This window comes from Nomascus leucogenys, chromosome 18 (assembly GCF_006542625.1).
Source record: "Nomascus leucogenys isolate Asia chromosome 18, Asia_NLE_v1, whole genome shotgun sequence".
In the NCBI taxonomy this organism is placed as follows: Eukaryota; Metazoa; Chordata; class Mammalia; order Primates; family Hylobatidae; genus Nomascus; species Nomascus leucogenys.
The window spans coordinates 83875861-83892873 of record NC_044398.1 but is presented as its reverse complement, the minus strand read 5'-3'; the positions used below and the strand labels follow the sequence as shown (position 1 = coordinate 83892873).

Below are 17013 nucleotides of genomic sequence, written 5' to 3'. Positions count from 1 at the left end.
AACACGTCCGAAAGTAATCTTTTCATCTGCCTCCATCCCCTCCAACCAGCTCCATTTACGGCCTTCCTGGTATCCATTGAGGGCAACTCTAATCTATTCCAGTTGCTCATGCAAATAACCCAGGAGTCATCGTTGACCCCTCTCTTTCTCATACACCCACATCCAAACTATCAGGAAATCCTGTGAGCTCTGCTTTCAAAATCGCCCTGAATTTATTCAGGTTACTAGTTAAAAATATAAGGCACAGCTGGGAGCAGTGACGCACGCCTACAATCCCAGCACTTTGGGAGGCCGAGGTGGGTGGATCACCTGAAATCAGGAGTTCAAGACCAACCTGGCCAAAATGGTGAAACCCTCTCTACTTAAAATACAAAATTAGCTGGGTGTGGTGGCACATGCCTATAATCCCAGCTACTCAGGACGCTGAGACAGAAGAATCGCTTGAACCTGGGAGGCAGAGGCTTCAGTGGGCCGAGACTATACCACTGCACTCCAGCCTGGGCCAGAGCGAGACTCCGTCTCAAAAATAAATAAATAAATAAATAAATAAATAAATAAATAAATAAATAAGGCTGGGCGCGGTGGCTCGCGCCTGTAATCCCAGCACTTTGGGAGGCCGAGGTGGCTGGATCACGAGGTCAGGGGTTCCAGACCAGCCTGGCCAATATGGTGAAACCCCGTCTCTACTAAAAATATAAAAATGAGCTGGGCGCGGTGGCAGGTGCCTGTAATCCCGGCTACTCGGGAGGCTGAGGCAGGATAATCGCTTGAAACTGGGAGGCAGCGGTTGCAGTGAGCCAGGTTGCAGTGAGCCGAGATCACACCACTGCACTGCAGCCTGGGCAACAGAGTAAGATTCCGCCTCAAAAAAAAAAATACACATATACATATATATATATATATATATATATACACACACACACACACACACACAAACACACATATACACACACATATAAGGCAAGCTTTTGTTTTTGGTGGTAATAAAGATGGAAACTTAAGAATTTTTAAGAAAGAATTCTAAGGAAAAAGTTTTAGTGTGGTAGGGCTCCTCCCACCTATAAGAGGTAAAGAAAGCTATATAAAAAATCACACTGTGATCAAAGTCACCTGGAATTAATCTACAAAGATATGCGAAATATACCAAAAGTAATAAGAGAGAAGGGGAGGAGAAAGCGGATGGGAGAAAGGCAGAGGGAGGGAGAGAGAGGGGGCGGGACTACAATAAGTTCCTAGGTGGGGCTTGTTTCCTATTTCTAATATACTCTAAATAACCAAATGCAATAATTTCCTCAGAAAACCTTTATATACTTTAAGGACAAATACTATTTTAAATCTCCCAAATCTTCAAATATTTAATACTTTGAACAGATTAAGCACCCAGCACAAAATTTCAGAATGTGATTAAATGCTCTTATTATTCTCTATAAATTTAAATACAATGCATTGAATTAGGGATATTACTCTACATTTAAAGTAGTAATTTTCAAACCAATACATCTTATATGATCTACTTTAAAATTTCCTTTTTCATTTTCATTTATTTTAAAAATATTTTTTGAAATTTCAAGAAAATAAAAAATCACAATTTCAAGACTTTAACAGATTACTTTTCCATGTTCTTCAATTATTTTACACACAGATACACGAAAACATACACTGAAACCATATGGCCACAATTTTTGTATGACAAAAATGAAAGTATAGGTGCAACTTTGAATTTTTAGCTTTAGCTTTTAATATTTTTGCAAAACGAGGAAAAAACTTTCAAAAATATTTTAGACTGGATTTGAACGATTTTCTCATTTACATGTGTCACTGAGAGAAAGAACAGAAATAATGAAACTCCACAGATCCTAAACCAAGAGTATATACACTAAAAGGAAACTCAAGTTTTTTACCAGAGACAGAAGGCCTGCCTTGTGAGAACCATGCATGTATTCTCTTCTACTGCCTTTCTCCTTTTTTTATTCATTTAACTGGTTCTAGTGAAGAAGAATGGGACAGAGGGAAATTTAAAAATCTATACTCTACTTCATCCTAAATACATTAAATTCATTCTTATAGAACAATAAGTGGAAATTATCTTCTTTCAACAGGATGAATAATATTCTGACATAAACATATTACCTACAGTGTCAATTGAAAGGTAAATTACCCAAGACACCAAATTTTTGTTTTTGTTTTTTGGTTTTTTTTTTGAGACAGAAGATGGAGTTTCGGTCTTGTTGCCCAGGCTGGAGTGCAATGGTGCAATATTGGCTCACAGCAACCTCCGCCTCCCAGGTTCAAGCGATTCTCCTGCCTCAGCCTCCCGAGTAGCTGGGTAGCTGGGATTACAGGCATGCACCACCATGCCTGGCTAATTTTGTATTTTTAGTAGAGACGGGGTTTCTCCATGTTGTTCAGGCTGGTCTCAAACTCCTGACCTCAGGTGATCTGCCCGCCTCAGTCTCCTAAAGTGCTGGGATTATAGGCGTGAGCCCCTGTGCTCGGCCTCCAAGTTTTTAAGTTTCTATTTGGATGATGAGTTGCATATTTTATAAAAAGCCTTCCAGGTTCTTTAACAATGAAAACTTTAACTCAGACATAAACATACTCATAAGTGTGAAAATCTAAGTTTTTATCTTATGAGTTGATTGTTTCTTGGAATGCTGACTCAACATGAAGGAGATAGGCTGGGAGTTTCTTTGGGCACTAGATGTCGGCAAAAATATCTATCTATATAAAAGTGACGCTAAATAGACTAATTTTGTTTCAGTAAAGTGCACAGGTCTTAAGGGATGGTTCATACTAATGTCCTTAGAAAAGGAGAAAACATTTCTCCTGTAGTACCTTTTTTGGTACCGTATTTTTTAAGTTCTACAATCCAGAATATTACGATTTTAATGTAAAATTAGGCTGGGGCAGTGGCTCAGGGTTGTGATTACAGCACTTTGGGAGGCCAAGATGGAAGGATCATTTCAGGTTAGGAACTCAACACCAGCCTGGGCAACATAGTGACACCCTGTCTATACAAAAAAATAGCCAGGTGTGTTGACATGTGCCTGTAGTCCCAGCTACTCGGAAGGCTGAGGCAGGAGGATCGCTTGAGCCCAGGAGTTCAAAGCCGCAGTGAGTCATGGTTATGCCACTGCACTCCAGCTTGGGTGACAGAGCAAGAGTTTTTAAGAGACAGGGTGACGAAGCCTGTGTCTTAAAAAAAAAAAAAAATTACAACAGAAGCCAGGATAATAGGATAGGGTTACACTACAAATAAGAAATCGAGATACTGTGCTATTTATCTCCACACTACACTCCACACTATTGGAAGGAAAATATCTAATAAAACCAAAAAGAGTTGTATAAGCTATTATTATTTTCCTGTCCTGGAAAAATGATCCTTTCAATTGTCCCCTTTGCCAAACTGCTCCTAAGTTTCTTCTGAGTTCTAACCTTGATATTGTTTCTTGATCCACTGCTCCTGACTTTTTAGTTTTCTTACAGCTCTAATAGTGTATGGCAGGGGTTTAAAACTCCTTAGCAACATAACCCCGTTCAAATGAAATTTTAGATAAAAATCGCAAATATTTCCTTAGATCTCTGTTCTACTAATGCTACTTTACAGCTCTTCTATAATTTCTTCATATGTATTCTATCACTAATTTAAAAGAATAAATAGGTAACCTACAAAAAGGGGAAAGCTCATAGTAAACTTCATTTATTTGACTCTCCAAATTCCTTAGAAATATTTATGTGAGTAGGGTGTGGTGGCTTATGCCTATAATCCCAGCCCTTTGGGGGGCTGAGGCGGGAGGACTGCTTGAGCCCAGGGGTTTGAGACCAGCCTGGGCAACAGAGTAAGACCCATGTCTCTACAAAAAAAATTAAACTTGGGAGGCTGAAGTGGGAGTATCTCTGAAGCCTAGTAGGTCTAGGCTGCAGTAAACCATGATAGTGCCACTGCATTCCAGTTTGGGTGACAGAGACACCCTGTCTCAAAAAAAGAAAAGAAAGAAACAGAAAAAGAAATATTTGTGTGAACACTAATATACATTGCGATTGTTACCAACTCAAAGACCGCAATAACAGTTGTTTACTATTGATGAATTTTAAAAGATGGTTTCCATAGCAAATCAGCTCTGAAAATCATTATGCTATTTTCTTCCTAGTCATATCATACATGCCTAAATACCAGAAACAAAAAAATTAAACATCCCAAAAATACTGCTTCGGGACTTGCTAAAACATGATAAAAAAAAAAATCAGCAAGAAGTTGTGGTCTTGCAGTGATTAAGCCAAAATGATTTAGAAACGTAATCACATAGCTTCCCCCTGCCCAATAAATTGAAAAAAAAAATCCTTAATAATATTTTTTTCTTTTAAGAGCACACTGTTAAAAAGAGCCTTACTTTTAAAATACTGACAGTCCATTTGGAAACTATTATTAACCCTGTGCTATAAAAATACACTTAAACGGCTGGGCACGGTGGCTCGGGCCTATAATCCCTGCACTTTGGGAGGCTGAGGCAGGTGGATCACCTGAGGTCAGGAGTTAGAGACCAGCCTGGCCAACAAGATGAAATCCCATCTCTACTAAAAATACAAAAAATTGGCTGGGCATGGTGGCACGAGCCTGTAATCCCAGCTACTCAGGAGGCTGAGGCAGGAGAATTGCTTGAACTTGGGAAGTGGAGGTTGCAGTGAGCTGATGTCGTGCCACTGCATTCCAGCCTAGGCAACAAAAGCAAAACTCCATCTCAAAAAAAATAAAACAAAATAAAAAATAAAACCACTTAAACACATATTATATAAAAAGCATCTGATAATAAACAACGGCATCTGGGATTTACACTAAATTAGTAAAAATAATTATTCTCAATTGATGAGATGAATGTTACAGTTTTTTAGAATTTGTCTAACAGGTTTTCCAGTCTTCACCAGAAAGCTCCCACCACCCCTGCCAAAAAAAATTGATGAGATGATATCTCTCTCTCCTCTGAGATACTATAACTTGGTTTGTACTTAGTAATTTTTTTTGAAGTTTCATAAAACACTAATGGAAGATTTATGAAAGAAAGCATGGGTTAAAAAACATTGCAAAACACCAAGCTAGATTAGTTCATCAAACTATCACAATGTGGTTTATGTTAGCTTAATATGTGGTTTAAGTTAGCTTAATTTTTTTCATAAAAGAAAAAGCAGTCCAGACTTACTGGTAACTTTTTTAAATTAATGAGATCTAAATATGCTGTTTATTTTAAGAAGACTTTAAAAAATGTGCACATGCTATATAGTATTATGAAAGTTCATAAAATGTTAACAGCAACCTCCAGCATATGAAGTACTTATTTCTATACTACAAAGTACACTAAAAAATAAAATTTGAGGCTGGGCACGGTGGCTCAAGCCTGTAATCTCAGCACTTTGGGAGGCCGAGGCAGGTGGATCACGACGTCAGGAGATCGAGACCATCCTGGCTAACATGGTGACACCCTATCTCTACTAAAACTACAAAAAATTAGCCAGGCGCGATGGCAGGCGCCTGTAGTCCCAGCTACTCGGGCAGCTGAGGCAGGAGAATGGCGTGAGCCTGGGAGGCGGAGCTTGCAGTGAGCCGAGATTGCGCCACTGCACTCCAACCTGGGCGACAGAGCAAGACTCCGTCTCAAAAAAATAAATAAATAAATAAATAAAAAATAAAAAACAAAAAATTTGAACCGCAAATAAAATATACATTTTCTAACACTACTAAAATAATTATTATAAAATACACATTTCCTAACACTGCTAAAATAATTACTTTCAATACTTCACAAATGCTAGGAAAAGCACAAAAGGCACAACAAACTAATGCCATAACGTGTAATTAAGTGATCTGCTTCTAACAAATAGATTATAGCAGAAGTAGAAGTGATGGAATGTAACATCTAAAAATGGGTTAGGTTAGTGGGGCCAAGATGGCACACTAGAAGCAGCTCATGCGCACTGCTCTCACAGAGTTATTAATAAGCAAAAGGGCTAGTGAACACTGACCTTGCAGGCTGATCATCTGAGAAACAACGTTGAGATCTATCAAGGCAGTAGGGGAACACAGAAAGCACGGAGGAATGAAGGTGGGCACCAGCTTGTCTGTGCTAAGCACAGAGCCAGGAGAACCTAACCAACACCGGAAATGGTGAGTGAGAGCCCCCAGGGGGATTCACACTTTCCACAGAGACCTGTGCAAGACTGGGAATGGGAGATTCCCCCTGGCCACCCTGTGCCCCCCATCCCCATGCTTCTAGACTGAGGCAGAGAGCCACTGGGATGTTTGGTGGAGGCAATTCTGAAGCCCAAGGGCACCTCTACAAGTCTTGCGCCCCGGAGCAGATCAGCACCAGTGTTATAGCCCCAGTAGAGGCCGCCACTGCAGTGCCTGAAAGCAGTAAGATTTCTTCACTACTCCTTGCCGGATGGGGCTCAACAACAGCCTCCAGCCCAGTGGTCCTGCTTCAGCCAGAATTTGGCTGGCCACTCCATCTACCCTTGCCACAGGTAGCCAGGCAGGCAATGCTTGCTAGAGCTTCTAGCCCAGCAGTCCTGCTTCTGTGTGAACTCAGCTGAAGGATGCAGCTTCCTGTCATCCCAAGAAACACCAGGACAGCAAATTACATGGCCCTACCCGCCCCTGTCACTGGTAGCCAGGCAAGCAATGCTTGTGAGAGCTTCCAGCCCAGCAGCTCCACATCTGTGTGAACTTAGCAGGAGGGCTCAGCTTCCTGTTGTACCAGTAAACGCCCAGTCAAGACAGCATGTCACCCTGCCCATCCCTGACTCTGGCAGCTGGGGGGCAACACATGCTAGAGCTTCCAGCCCAGGGGTCCCGCTTCTGTGGGAACTCAGCTGGTGGGCACAGCCTACTATTGTCCCAGCAAACACCCAGGGGGCAGGGTGGGTGCCTCCACCCACCCCCACCACTGGTAGCCAGGTGAGCCATGCCTGCTAGAGCTTCTGGCCCAGTGGTCCTGCTTCTGCCTGAATTTGCCGAGGGGTGCAGCCTTTTGTTGCCACGGAAACACCCAGATGGCAGGGCAAGCAATTCCACCCACCCTGCCTCTTGTAGCCAGATGGGCCACATCTACTAGAACTTCCAATCCAGGGTTCCCACTTCCACCTGAACTCTGCGGGCAGGCACAACCCCATGTTTCCCCAGGAAGCACACAGATAGCAGATTAGGGCTGATGTTGCAAGAATGCAGCCTCTCTGCCAACTGAGGAACCTGACTGAGGAAGCCCTGTGGACCAGAACACCCCCCAAAAAATGCAGGCACAGAGAAAGTAATCAGAGAGCGCTCCTCCAAGACCCAGGAACAGACTAGAATCAAAGCTCATCAACTGAATCCACCTTATACCATAATCAAATCCCCCAGGGCAACAAAGAAGAGAAAAGCAAAAAAATCCATCCAAAGGATAGCAACATCAAAAACTGAAGGAATATGAGCCCACACAAATGAGAAAGAACCAGCACAAGAACTCTAGCAACTCAAAAAGCCAGAGTGTCCTCTTACCTCCAAACGACCACACTAGTTCCCAGGCAATTGTTCTTAACTAGGCTGAAATGTCAGAGACAGAATCCAGAATATGGATAGGAACAAAGATCATCAACATATAGGAGAAAGTCAAAACCCAATTCAAGAAATCTAAGGATTACAATAAAACAGTACAGGAGGTAATAGACCAAATGGCCATTATATAAAAGAACCAAACTCACCTGATAGAGATGAAAAACACACCAGAAGAATTTCAAAATGCAATCCCAAGTATTAACAGCAGAATCCACCAAGGTAAGGAAAGAATCTCAGAGCTTGAAGAGTAGCTCTCTGAAATAACCCAGTCACACAAAAATAAAAAACAATAAAGAAGACTGAACAAAACCTCCAAGAAATACGTGATTATGTAAAGAGACCAAATCTATGACTTATTGGCATCCCTAAAAGAGAGAGAGAGAAAGTAAGCAACTTGGAAAACATATTTCAGGATATTGTCTATGAAATTTTCACAACTTCGCTAGAGAGGCCAACATTCAAATTCAGGAAATGCAGAGAACCCCTGTGAAATACTGCACAAGAAGATCATCCCAAAGGCACATAGTCATCAGTCTCCATGGTCTGAAAGAAAAAATGTAAAGACAGCTAGAAAGAAGAGGCAGGGTACCTACAAAGTGAGCCCCATTAGGCTAACAAGCAGACTTGTCAGCAGAAACCTTATTAAGCCAGAAGAGATTGGGGGCTTATATTTAGCATTCTTTAAAAAAAAATTTTTCAACCGAGAATTCTATATCCAGCCAAACTAAGCTTCACAAATGAAGGAGAAATAAGATCCTTTTCAGACAAGTAAGTGGTAATTGAATTAGTTACCACTATACCTGCCTTACTGAGGTCCTGAAGGAAGTGCTAGATATGGAAAGGAAAGACTGTTACTGGCCACTACAAAAACACATTTAACTACACAGACCAGTGACACTACAAAACAGCCACACAAACAAGTCTTCATAATAACTGACTAACAACATGACAGCATCAAATCTGCACACATCAATACTAACCTTGAATGCACACCCCAATTAAAAGACAGAATGATAACTTGGATAAAGAAGCAAAATCCAATGGTATGCTGTCTTCAGGAGACCCATATCACATGCAATGACACCCACAGACTCAAAGTAAAGGGATGAAGAAAAACCTATAAAGCAAACAGAATACAGAAAAAACCATGGATTGCTATTGTAATTTCAGACAAAACAGACTTTAAATAAACAAAGATCAAAAAAGACAAAGAGGGACATTACATCATGGTTAAGGGCTCAATTCAACAAAAGGACCTAACTTTTCTAAATATATATGCACTCAACATAGGAGTGCATAAATCAAGATTTATAAATCAAGCTCTTAGAGACCTATGAAGAAACTTAGATAACCACACAATAACGGTGGGAGATTGTAACACCCACTGATAATATTAGACATATCATTGAGGCAAAAAACTAACAAAGATATTTGGACATATAGGAGACAGTCAAAACCCAATCCAAGAAATCTAAGGATTACAATAAAACAGTACAGGAGGTAATAGACCAAATGCCATTATATGAAAGAACCAAACTCATCCCTGAATATGGATAGGAACAAAGATCATCGACATATAGGAGACAGTCAAAACCCAATCCAAGTCAGTCTATCCCTGTTTGCAGACCATATCATTCTATACCCAGAAAACCTCATGGTCTCAACCCAAAAGCTTTTTTTTTTTTTTTTTAAGACAGGGTCTCGCTCTGTCATCCAAGCTGCAGTGCAGTGACACGATCTCAGCTCATTGCAACCTCTGCCTTCTAGGTTCAAGTGATTCTCCTGCCTCAGCCTCCTGAGTAACTGGGACTACAGGCATGCACCACCATGCCTGGCTAATTTTTGTATTTTTAGTAGAGATGGCATTTCATCATGTTGGCCAGGCTGGTCTCAAATTCCTGACCTCAAGTGATCCACCTGCCTTGGCCTCCCAAAGTGCTGGGATTATAGGCATGAGCCACCACGCCCAGCTCCAAAAGCTCCTTGATGTGATAAACCTCAGCAAAGCTTCAGGATACAAAATCATTGTACAAAAATCTGTAGCATTCCTATACACCAACAACATCCAAGCTGAGAGCCAAATCAGGAATGCAATCCCATTCCCAATAGCCACAAAAAGAATAAAATATCTAACCAGGTATTGAAAGAGAGGTGAAATAGCTCTACAATGAGAATTAAAAAAACACTGCTCAAAGAAATCAAAGGTAACACAAACAAATGGAAAAATATTCCATGCTCATGGATAGAATGAAACAACATTGTTAAAATAGTCATGCTGCCCAAAGCAAATTACAGATTCAATGCTATTTCTATCAAACTACAAAGGACACTCTTCACAAAACTAGAACTAGAAAAAACTATTTTAAATTTCCTATGAAACCAAAAAAGAGCTCAAATAGCCAAGGTAACCCTAAGCAAAAAGAACAAAGCTGGAGGCATCACATTACCAGACTTCAAACTATATTACAACAATACAGTAACCAAAACAACATGGTAGCGGTACAAAACAGACACACAGACAAATGGAACAGAATAGAGAGCCAAGAAGTACAACCACATGCCTACAATCATTTGATCTTTGACAAAATCAACAAAAACACGCAATGGAGAAAGAACTCCCTATTCAATAAACGGTGCTGAGATAACTGGTTAGCCACATGCATAAGATTGAAACTGGACCCTTTTATTACAGTATACAGTACAAAAATCAACTCAAGATGGATTAAAGACTTAAATGTAAAACCTAAAACTATAAAAACCCTGGAAGACAACCTAGGAAATAAGATTCTGGACACAGGCTTTGGCAAAGATTTTATGATGAATATGCCAAAAGCAATTACAACAACAACAAAAACTGACAAGTGGGACCTAATTAAACTAAAGAGGTTCTGCACAGCAAAAGAAACTGTCAACAGAATAAAAAGAACGTACAGAATGAGAGAAAATTTCTGCAAACTATGGATCCAACAAAGGTCTAATATCCAGCATCTATAAGGAACTGAAACAAAATTTTAAAGCAAAAAAAGAATAACCCCATTATAAAGTGGGCAAAAACATGAACAACTACTTTTCAAAAGAAGACATACATGTGGCTAACAAACATATGAAAAAATGCTCAACATTTCTCATCATTAGAGAACTGCAAATCAAAATCACAATGGTATCACCTCCCACCAGTCAGAATTGCCATTTTTAAAAAATCAAAAAATAACAGATGCTGGCAAAGTTGTAGTGAAAAGGGAACACTCATACACTACTGGTGGGAATGTAAATTAGTTCAGGCATTGTGGAAAGCAGTTTGGCAATTTCTCAAAGAACTTAAAACAGAATTACCATTCAACCTGGCAATGCCATTATTGGGTATATATCCAAAGGAATATACATCGTTCTACCATAAAAGACACACGCATGTGCTTGTTCATTGCAGCACTATTCACAATAGCAAAGGCATGGAATCAACCTAAATGTCCATTAATGGTAGACTGGATTTAAAAAAAAATGGGTACATATACACAAAGGAATACTATACAGCCATAATAAAGGAAGAGATCATGTCCTTTGAGGCAAAATGGATGGAGCTGGAGGTCATCATCCTAAGCAAACTAACATAGAAACAAAACTAAACACCGCATGTTCTCATTTATAAGTGGGAGTTAAACTTTCAGTATACAAAGAAGGGAACAACAGACACTGGAGCTACTTGAGGGTGGAGGGTGGGAGGAGGGAGAGGATTGAAAAACTACATATGGGGTACTATGCTTATTACCTGGGTGACAATCTGTACACCATACCCCATGGCATGTAATTTACCTATATAATAAATGTGTACATGTACTCCTGAACCTAAAAGTTAAAAAACAAAAAATCAAAAATGGTTTATAAAGGAATGGGACTTCCATCTTAGATGTTCTTATTCTCACTTGGATTACTAACTCTGGGGAAGCCAGCTGCCATGTGAGACAGCCCTGTGAGGAGGTCATGTGAGTGACCATAGAAGTGGATCCTCCTCTAGTCAAAGAATACTGCCCTAGATAATAACTTGACTGGACCCTCATGAGCCAGAGAAATTTAACTATGCTGTGCTCATATCCTTGACCCTCAGAAAGTATGAGATAAGTTTACAGCTTACTCTCTTTTTTTTTGAGACAGAGTCTTGCTCTGTTACCCAGGCTGGAGTGTAGTGGTGCAATCTTGGCTCACTACAACCTCCGCCTCCCAGGTTCAAGCTATTCTTTGCCTCAGCCTCCCGACTAGCTGGGATTACAGGTGCCCACCACCATGCCTGGCTAATTTTTGTATTTTTAGTACAGACAGGTTTCAGCATCTTGGCTAGGCTGGTCTTGAACTCCTGACCTCGTGATCCACCTGCCTTGGCCTCCCAAACTTATGGGATCACGAGGTCAGGAGATCGAGACCATCCTGGCTAACATGGTGAAACTCCGTCTCTAGTAAAAAAATACAAAAAATTAGCCGGGCATGGCGGCAGGCACTTGTAGTCCCAGCTACTCGCAAGGCTGAGGCAGGAGAATGGCATGAACCCGGGAGGCAGCTTGCAGTGAGTGGACATCACGCCACGGCACTCCAGCATGGGCAACGAGCGAGACTCCATCTCAAAAGAAGAAAAAAATTTCAAGAGGGCAAAAACTGCTACAGTGCTAGGCCATTAGACCTGTTAATTATTAAATGTGTGTTGAATGAATGAACAGACTAATATACAGATAAAAATAAAATTAGTAACAACATATCAGTTAAGTTTTTACAAACACAATAATTGTAAAAGTTAACATTTGGCTCTTATAGTATTTTACATGCATGATATAATATTCATCAGAGATGAGGAAACTGAGGTATGTATTTAGTAGGTACCTTGGATAAGGTAATACAATTATCCAAGGCTGAGGTTGACAGAGTCGCTTGAACCTGGGAGGTGGAGGTTACAGTGAGCCTAGATCATGCCAATGCACTCCAGCCTCGATGACAAAGTGAGATTCCAACTCAAAAAAAAGAAAAAGGAAAAAAAAAATACAAAGAGGCTGAGGCAGGAGAATTGCTTGAACCTAGGAGGTGGAGGTTGCAGTGAGCCTAGATCGTGCCAATGCACTCCAGCCTCGGTGACAAAGCAAGATTCCATCTCAAAAAAAAGAAATACAAATAGATTCAGCTTTTTGAATACCCTGAAATGTGAGAAACATAAAGAAAAATACATTTTGGATCAACTGGAGATCTTCCCAGTAATCCAAAGGGTAATTTCTTCAATAATCATAGCATCTAAAACAGCTTTTCACCAGACATTACCTAACTTAAAAACTGAAAAATCAACTATCAAGTAAAAAGGGCCCTATATTTCTACTTAAAGGAAAAGGGAAAGTAAAGGGAAAGCATTATTCAAAAAAAGAAAGTTTTTGTTGTTGTTAGCCATTTCATGTGAATTTGAGTGAACTAAGATTTACTGCAAAATTTGTGCTGATAGTTCTATTGTATCTCCTGGAATGTAAGACTGGATATGAAGGGTACAATTTCATCTATATGTACATGTTTATATTCAATTATATGTATGTACTTAAATAATTGAAACGTATTAAGTATTTTTCATACTATTTCAATCTAAAAGATCTCCATATACTCCAGTATACGTTTTGACATGTTTATATATATATTACAAGATTATAATCTGTGTACTTCGCCTTTCATATCCATGGGTTCCACATCTGTGTATTCAACCACTGTATATAAAAAATTATTTTTAAAAATCTGTACTGAACATGTACAATTTTCCTTGTCATTATTCTCTAAACAATAGTATAACAACTATTTATAGAGCATTTACAACTATTTGTATAGCATATACTATGTAACAGTATAACAATTACTTATACTGCATCCAAACCATGCATCCATGGTTTGTATGTGTGTGTTCCTCTCCAAATCTCATGTTGAAATGTGATCCCCAATGTTGGAGTGGGGCCTACTGGGAGGTGTTTGGGTCATGGGGGTAGGTCATGACCTATTACCCTCATGAATGGCTTAGTGCCCTCCTTGTGGTAATAAGTGAGTTCTTGCTCTGAGTTCACAAGTTGTTAAAAAGAGTGTGGCACCTCCCCCCTCTTTCTTTTGCTCCTGCTCTCTCCATGTAATGTGCTTGCCTCCCCTTTGCCTTCTACCATGATTGGAAGCTTCCTGAGGCCCTCACCAGGAGCGGATGCTGGCACTATGCTTCCTATATAGCTTGCAGAACCATGGGTCAAAATAAATCTCTTTTCTTTATAAATTACCCAGTCTCAGATATTCCTTTAAAGCAATGCAAATGGACTAACACAATTAAGTATTCTAAAGAATCTACAGATGATTTAAAGTCTATAGAAGACTATATAAAGGTTATATGTAAATGCTATGCCATTTTATATCAGGGACTTGAGCAATCGTGGATTTTGGTGTCTGTGGGAGGTCTGGGAGCCAATCCCCCATGGATACCAAGGGATAACTGTATTCACTTATGTCGTGAAAATACATAACTTTACATTTTATAACATCTATTTCATTAAATTCTATTTTTGTTTAAGAGACAGGATCTTGCTTTGTTGCCCAGGTTGGAGTGCAGTGGCACAATCATAGCTCACTGTAACCTCGAACTTCTAGGCTTAAGTGATCCTTCTGACTCAGCCTCCAGAGTAGCCAGGACTACACGTATGTGCCACCTTGCCCAAATTTTTATTTATTTATTTATTTTTTGGTAGAGTGGAGTTCTTGCTATGTTGCCCAAACTGGTCTCGAACTCCTGGCCTCATGTGGTCCTCCTGCCTAGGCCTTTCAAAGTGCTGGAATTATAGACATGAGCCACCATGCTCCACCACACTCTAATTTTAATATAGCATCAATGTTTATTCCAATGATAAAAGTTCATGCTTGCTACAAAAAAAATTTATATCAGAATGCATAAAAGGGAAACAAAGATAATAAATATATCATGCAACAATCCAGAGAGAATGATCATTAATATAATATTTTGGGACACTTTTATGACTTTCTTCTATGTCTGTTTCTTCATACATTTTATACAAAAATGACATCACGCTATTCATACAGATTTGTAACCTTTTCTTCCCCTCTTAATCATGGAATTATTTTTATTTAAATAATTATGGAACTATAGAATCATTTTTTCTTCCGTATTTTTTTTACTTATATGCAGTATAAGTGTATCATCTACATATTTTAGACATAGTAGATTTCATCCTACATATCGTTTTGTAGTCTGTGTTCTTTATTTAAGACTGTATGAAGGGAAATTTTCCATGCCATCATGATGTGTCTGGGCATCTGAATTTAGTTTGGCCACTTGGGGACGGCTGAACTTCTAACTTCTTGCTTCCAAATCTTTGTCTGAGAGTACCAATATTCTAATATCATTTTTAATGGCTGTGCAGTGTTACACTGTATGGTTGAACTGTATTTCATATAACAGCTCCCTAGTGACAGCAGTTAGGTTGTTTCTAATTTTTCTCTATTATAAAAAATGCTGTGATGAATATCTATGCCCATAAATTTTTAGGCACTGGTCTTAATAAGACAGACATTTTAAAAGCAACACATGGAATTATTTAACAAGTGGTCTTCTTACCTTCTTACCTATCAGCCTGCCTGGTTATCTATTTCTTTCCAAAAAGATTTTGAGATACCTTATAAAAAGAATTAAAAATTTAAGTGAAAGCAAAACTACTAGGTTAAGAGAAGAAAAGCAGGTATGTCAAAAGTAAAGTCCAAACAGTTGATCTAAGAATAAAACTATATATATACACACACACACATACACATGTGTATATACATATATACACACACGTATTTGTGTGTGTATGTGTGTGTGTGTATACATATATATATATTTTTTTGAGACAGGGTCTCACTCTGTCACCCAGGCTGGAGTACAGTCACAGAATCCTCCCACCGCAGCCTCTCAAGTAGCTGGGACCACAGGCGTGCACCACCAAAACCAGCTAATTTTCTTTTATTTATTTCTGCAGAAACAGGGTCTCGCTATGTTGCCCAGGCTGCTCTAGAACTCCTGGGCTCAAGCAATCCTCCTGTCTTGGCCTCCCAAAGTGCTGAGATTAGGGGTGTGAACCACTGCACCTGGCCAAAACTACATCTTAAGATTTCTAACAACTAGAATAAAAAAAAAGTTTGATTATATAATTCTTTTTAGAGGAGAACAAAACAAAGCATATCCTCCTTGGAGACTTTTTTATGTAATGAATTATATTTAAAAAGTCAAATTTAATATACAATATCTTTCACTACCATTCATATCAAATACAGAAACAAAGTCCAAAGGGGTATCTTATGGTTTATGCTTATGAACATTAAAACTCAAATCAGACTGAGAGATAAACTCCACATACCTAGCTGACTCTTTTTATCTACTTAAGATACCTCTACCTTTTACTTCAAAGGAAAATAAATGGTTTCAGGTTTTAAAATATTCACATTAGGCCAGGTGCGGTGGCTCATGCCCATATCCCCAACACTTTGGTAGGCTGAGGCAGGTGGATCACTTGAGGCCAGGAGTTCGAGACCAGCCTGGCCAACATGTCAAAACACGTCTCTACTAAAAATACAAAAATTAGCTGGGTGTGGTGGTGCACATCTGTAATCCCAGCTACTCAGGAGGCTAAGGCACGAGAATCACTTGAACCTGGTAGGCAGAGGTTGCAGTGAGCCAAGATCGCGCCTCTGCACTCCAGCCTGGGCGACAGAGCAAGACTCTGTCTCCAAAAAAAAAAAAAAAAAAAAAATTAAATCAGAAGTTTATCTCCAACTGTTTAAATCATCCTTTTAAAATACCATGAAAAATACTGAAAAAGAAAAGAAATAAGGAGACAAATAAAACAAACAAAAGGGTACAAATGAAATGATTGGATAAAGTTTAATTTACATAGTAAAAATCTTATTAACTAGGTGCTGAGGTTTTTTGTTTTCTAAGAGAGAAAAATTTCCCCTCTCATTTCCTTTTCTGAAAATAACAGCTTCCTAAATCTTGTTTTTGCTGAAGTCAAAGCAGTAGTAAAAGTGATTTCTCTTTTACAATACTGTCAATGGTTTCTTCCCTTTTCTTTTTTCTTTTTTTTAAGAGACGGAGTCTCGCTCTTCCCTTTTCAAGATACAGCCAAACTCTCTAAAGTTGAACAAAAATGAAACAGATAAAAATATAAAATACGAAATTCTATAAAGGTTGGTTATATTTACTATGAAAGCTAAAAACATGCATATATAAATGGTAATTAATGTTTTCCAACAATTTACCATATGCCAAGCAGATACTAAGTGCTTAAGAAGCATCCTCTCATTGCTACTCAGTAGTTTAGATACTTCATTAAAGTGTCTTTAACACATAAGGAAATTGAGGTTAGAGAATTTATATAATTCACCCATGA

General features: G+C 39.1%; 1 protein-coding gene and 1 non-coding gene across 5 annotated transcripts in view; one reads left to right on the top strand and one right to left on the bottom strand.

Annotated features, from left to right (window-relative positions):
- Window positions 1-17013, bottom strand: part of POLK (DNA polymerase kappa) — an 89048-nt gene that overhangs the window by 57593 nt on the left and 14442 nt on the right. Inside the window, exon 1 of one of the 4 annotated variants that reach the window (XM_030798710.1) lies at window positions 8566-8593. The exons of the other annotated variants lie outside the window; for them this stretch is intronic. The gene's annotated coding sequence lies outside the window, so the exon portion shown is untranslated. Of the gene's footprint in view, window positions 1-8565; window positions 8594-17013 lie in introns of those variants that run through there. 4 annotated transcript variants of the gene reach the window in all.
- Window positions 4872-4932, top strand: LOC115831347. Its single transcript, XR_004026864.1, has one exon. It is a non-coding gene; the product is annotated as a U7 small nuclear RNA (small nuclear RNA).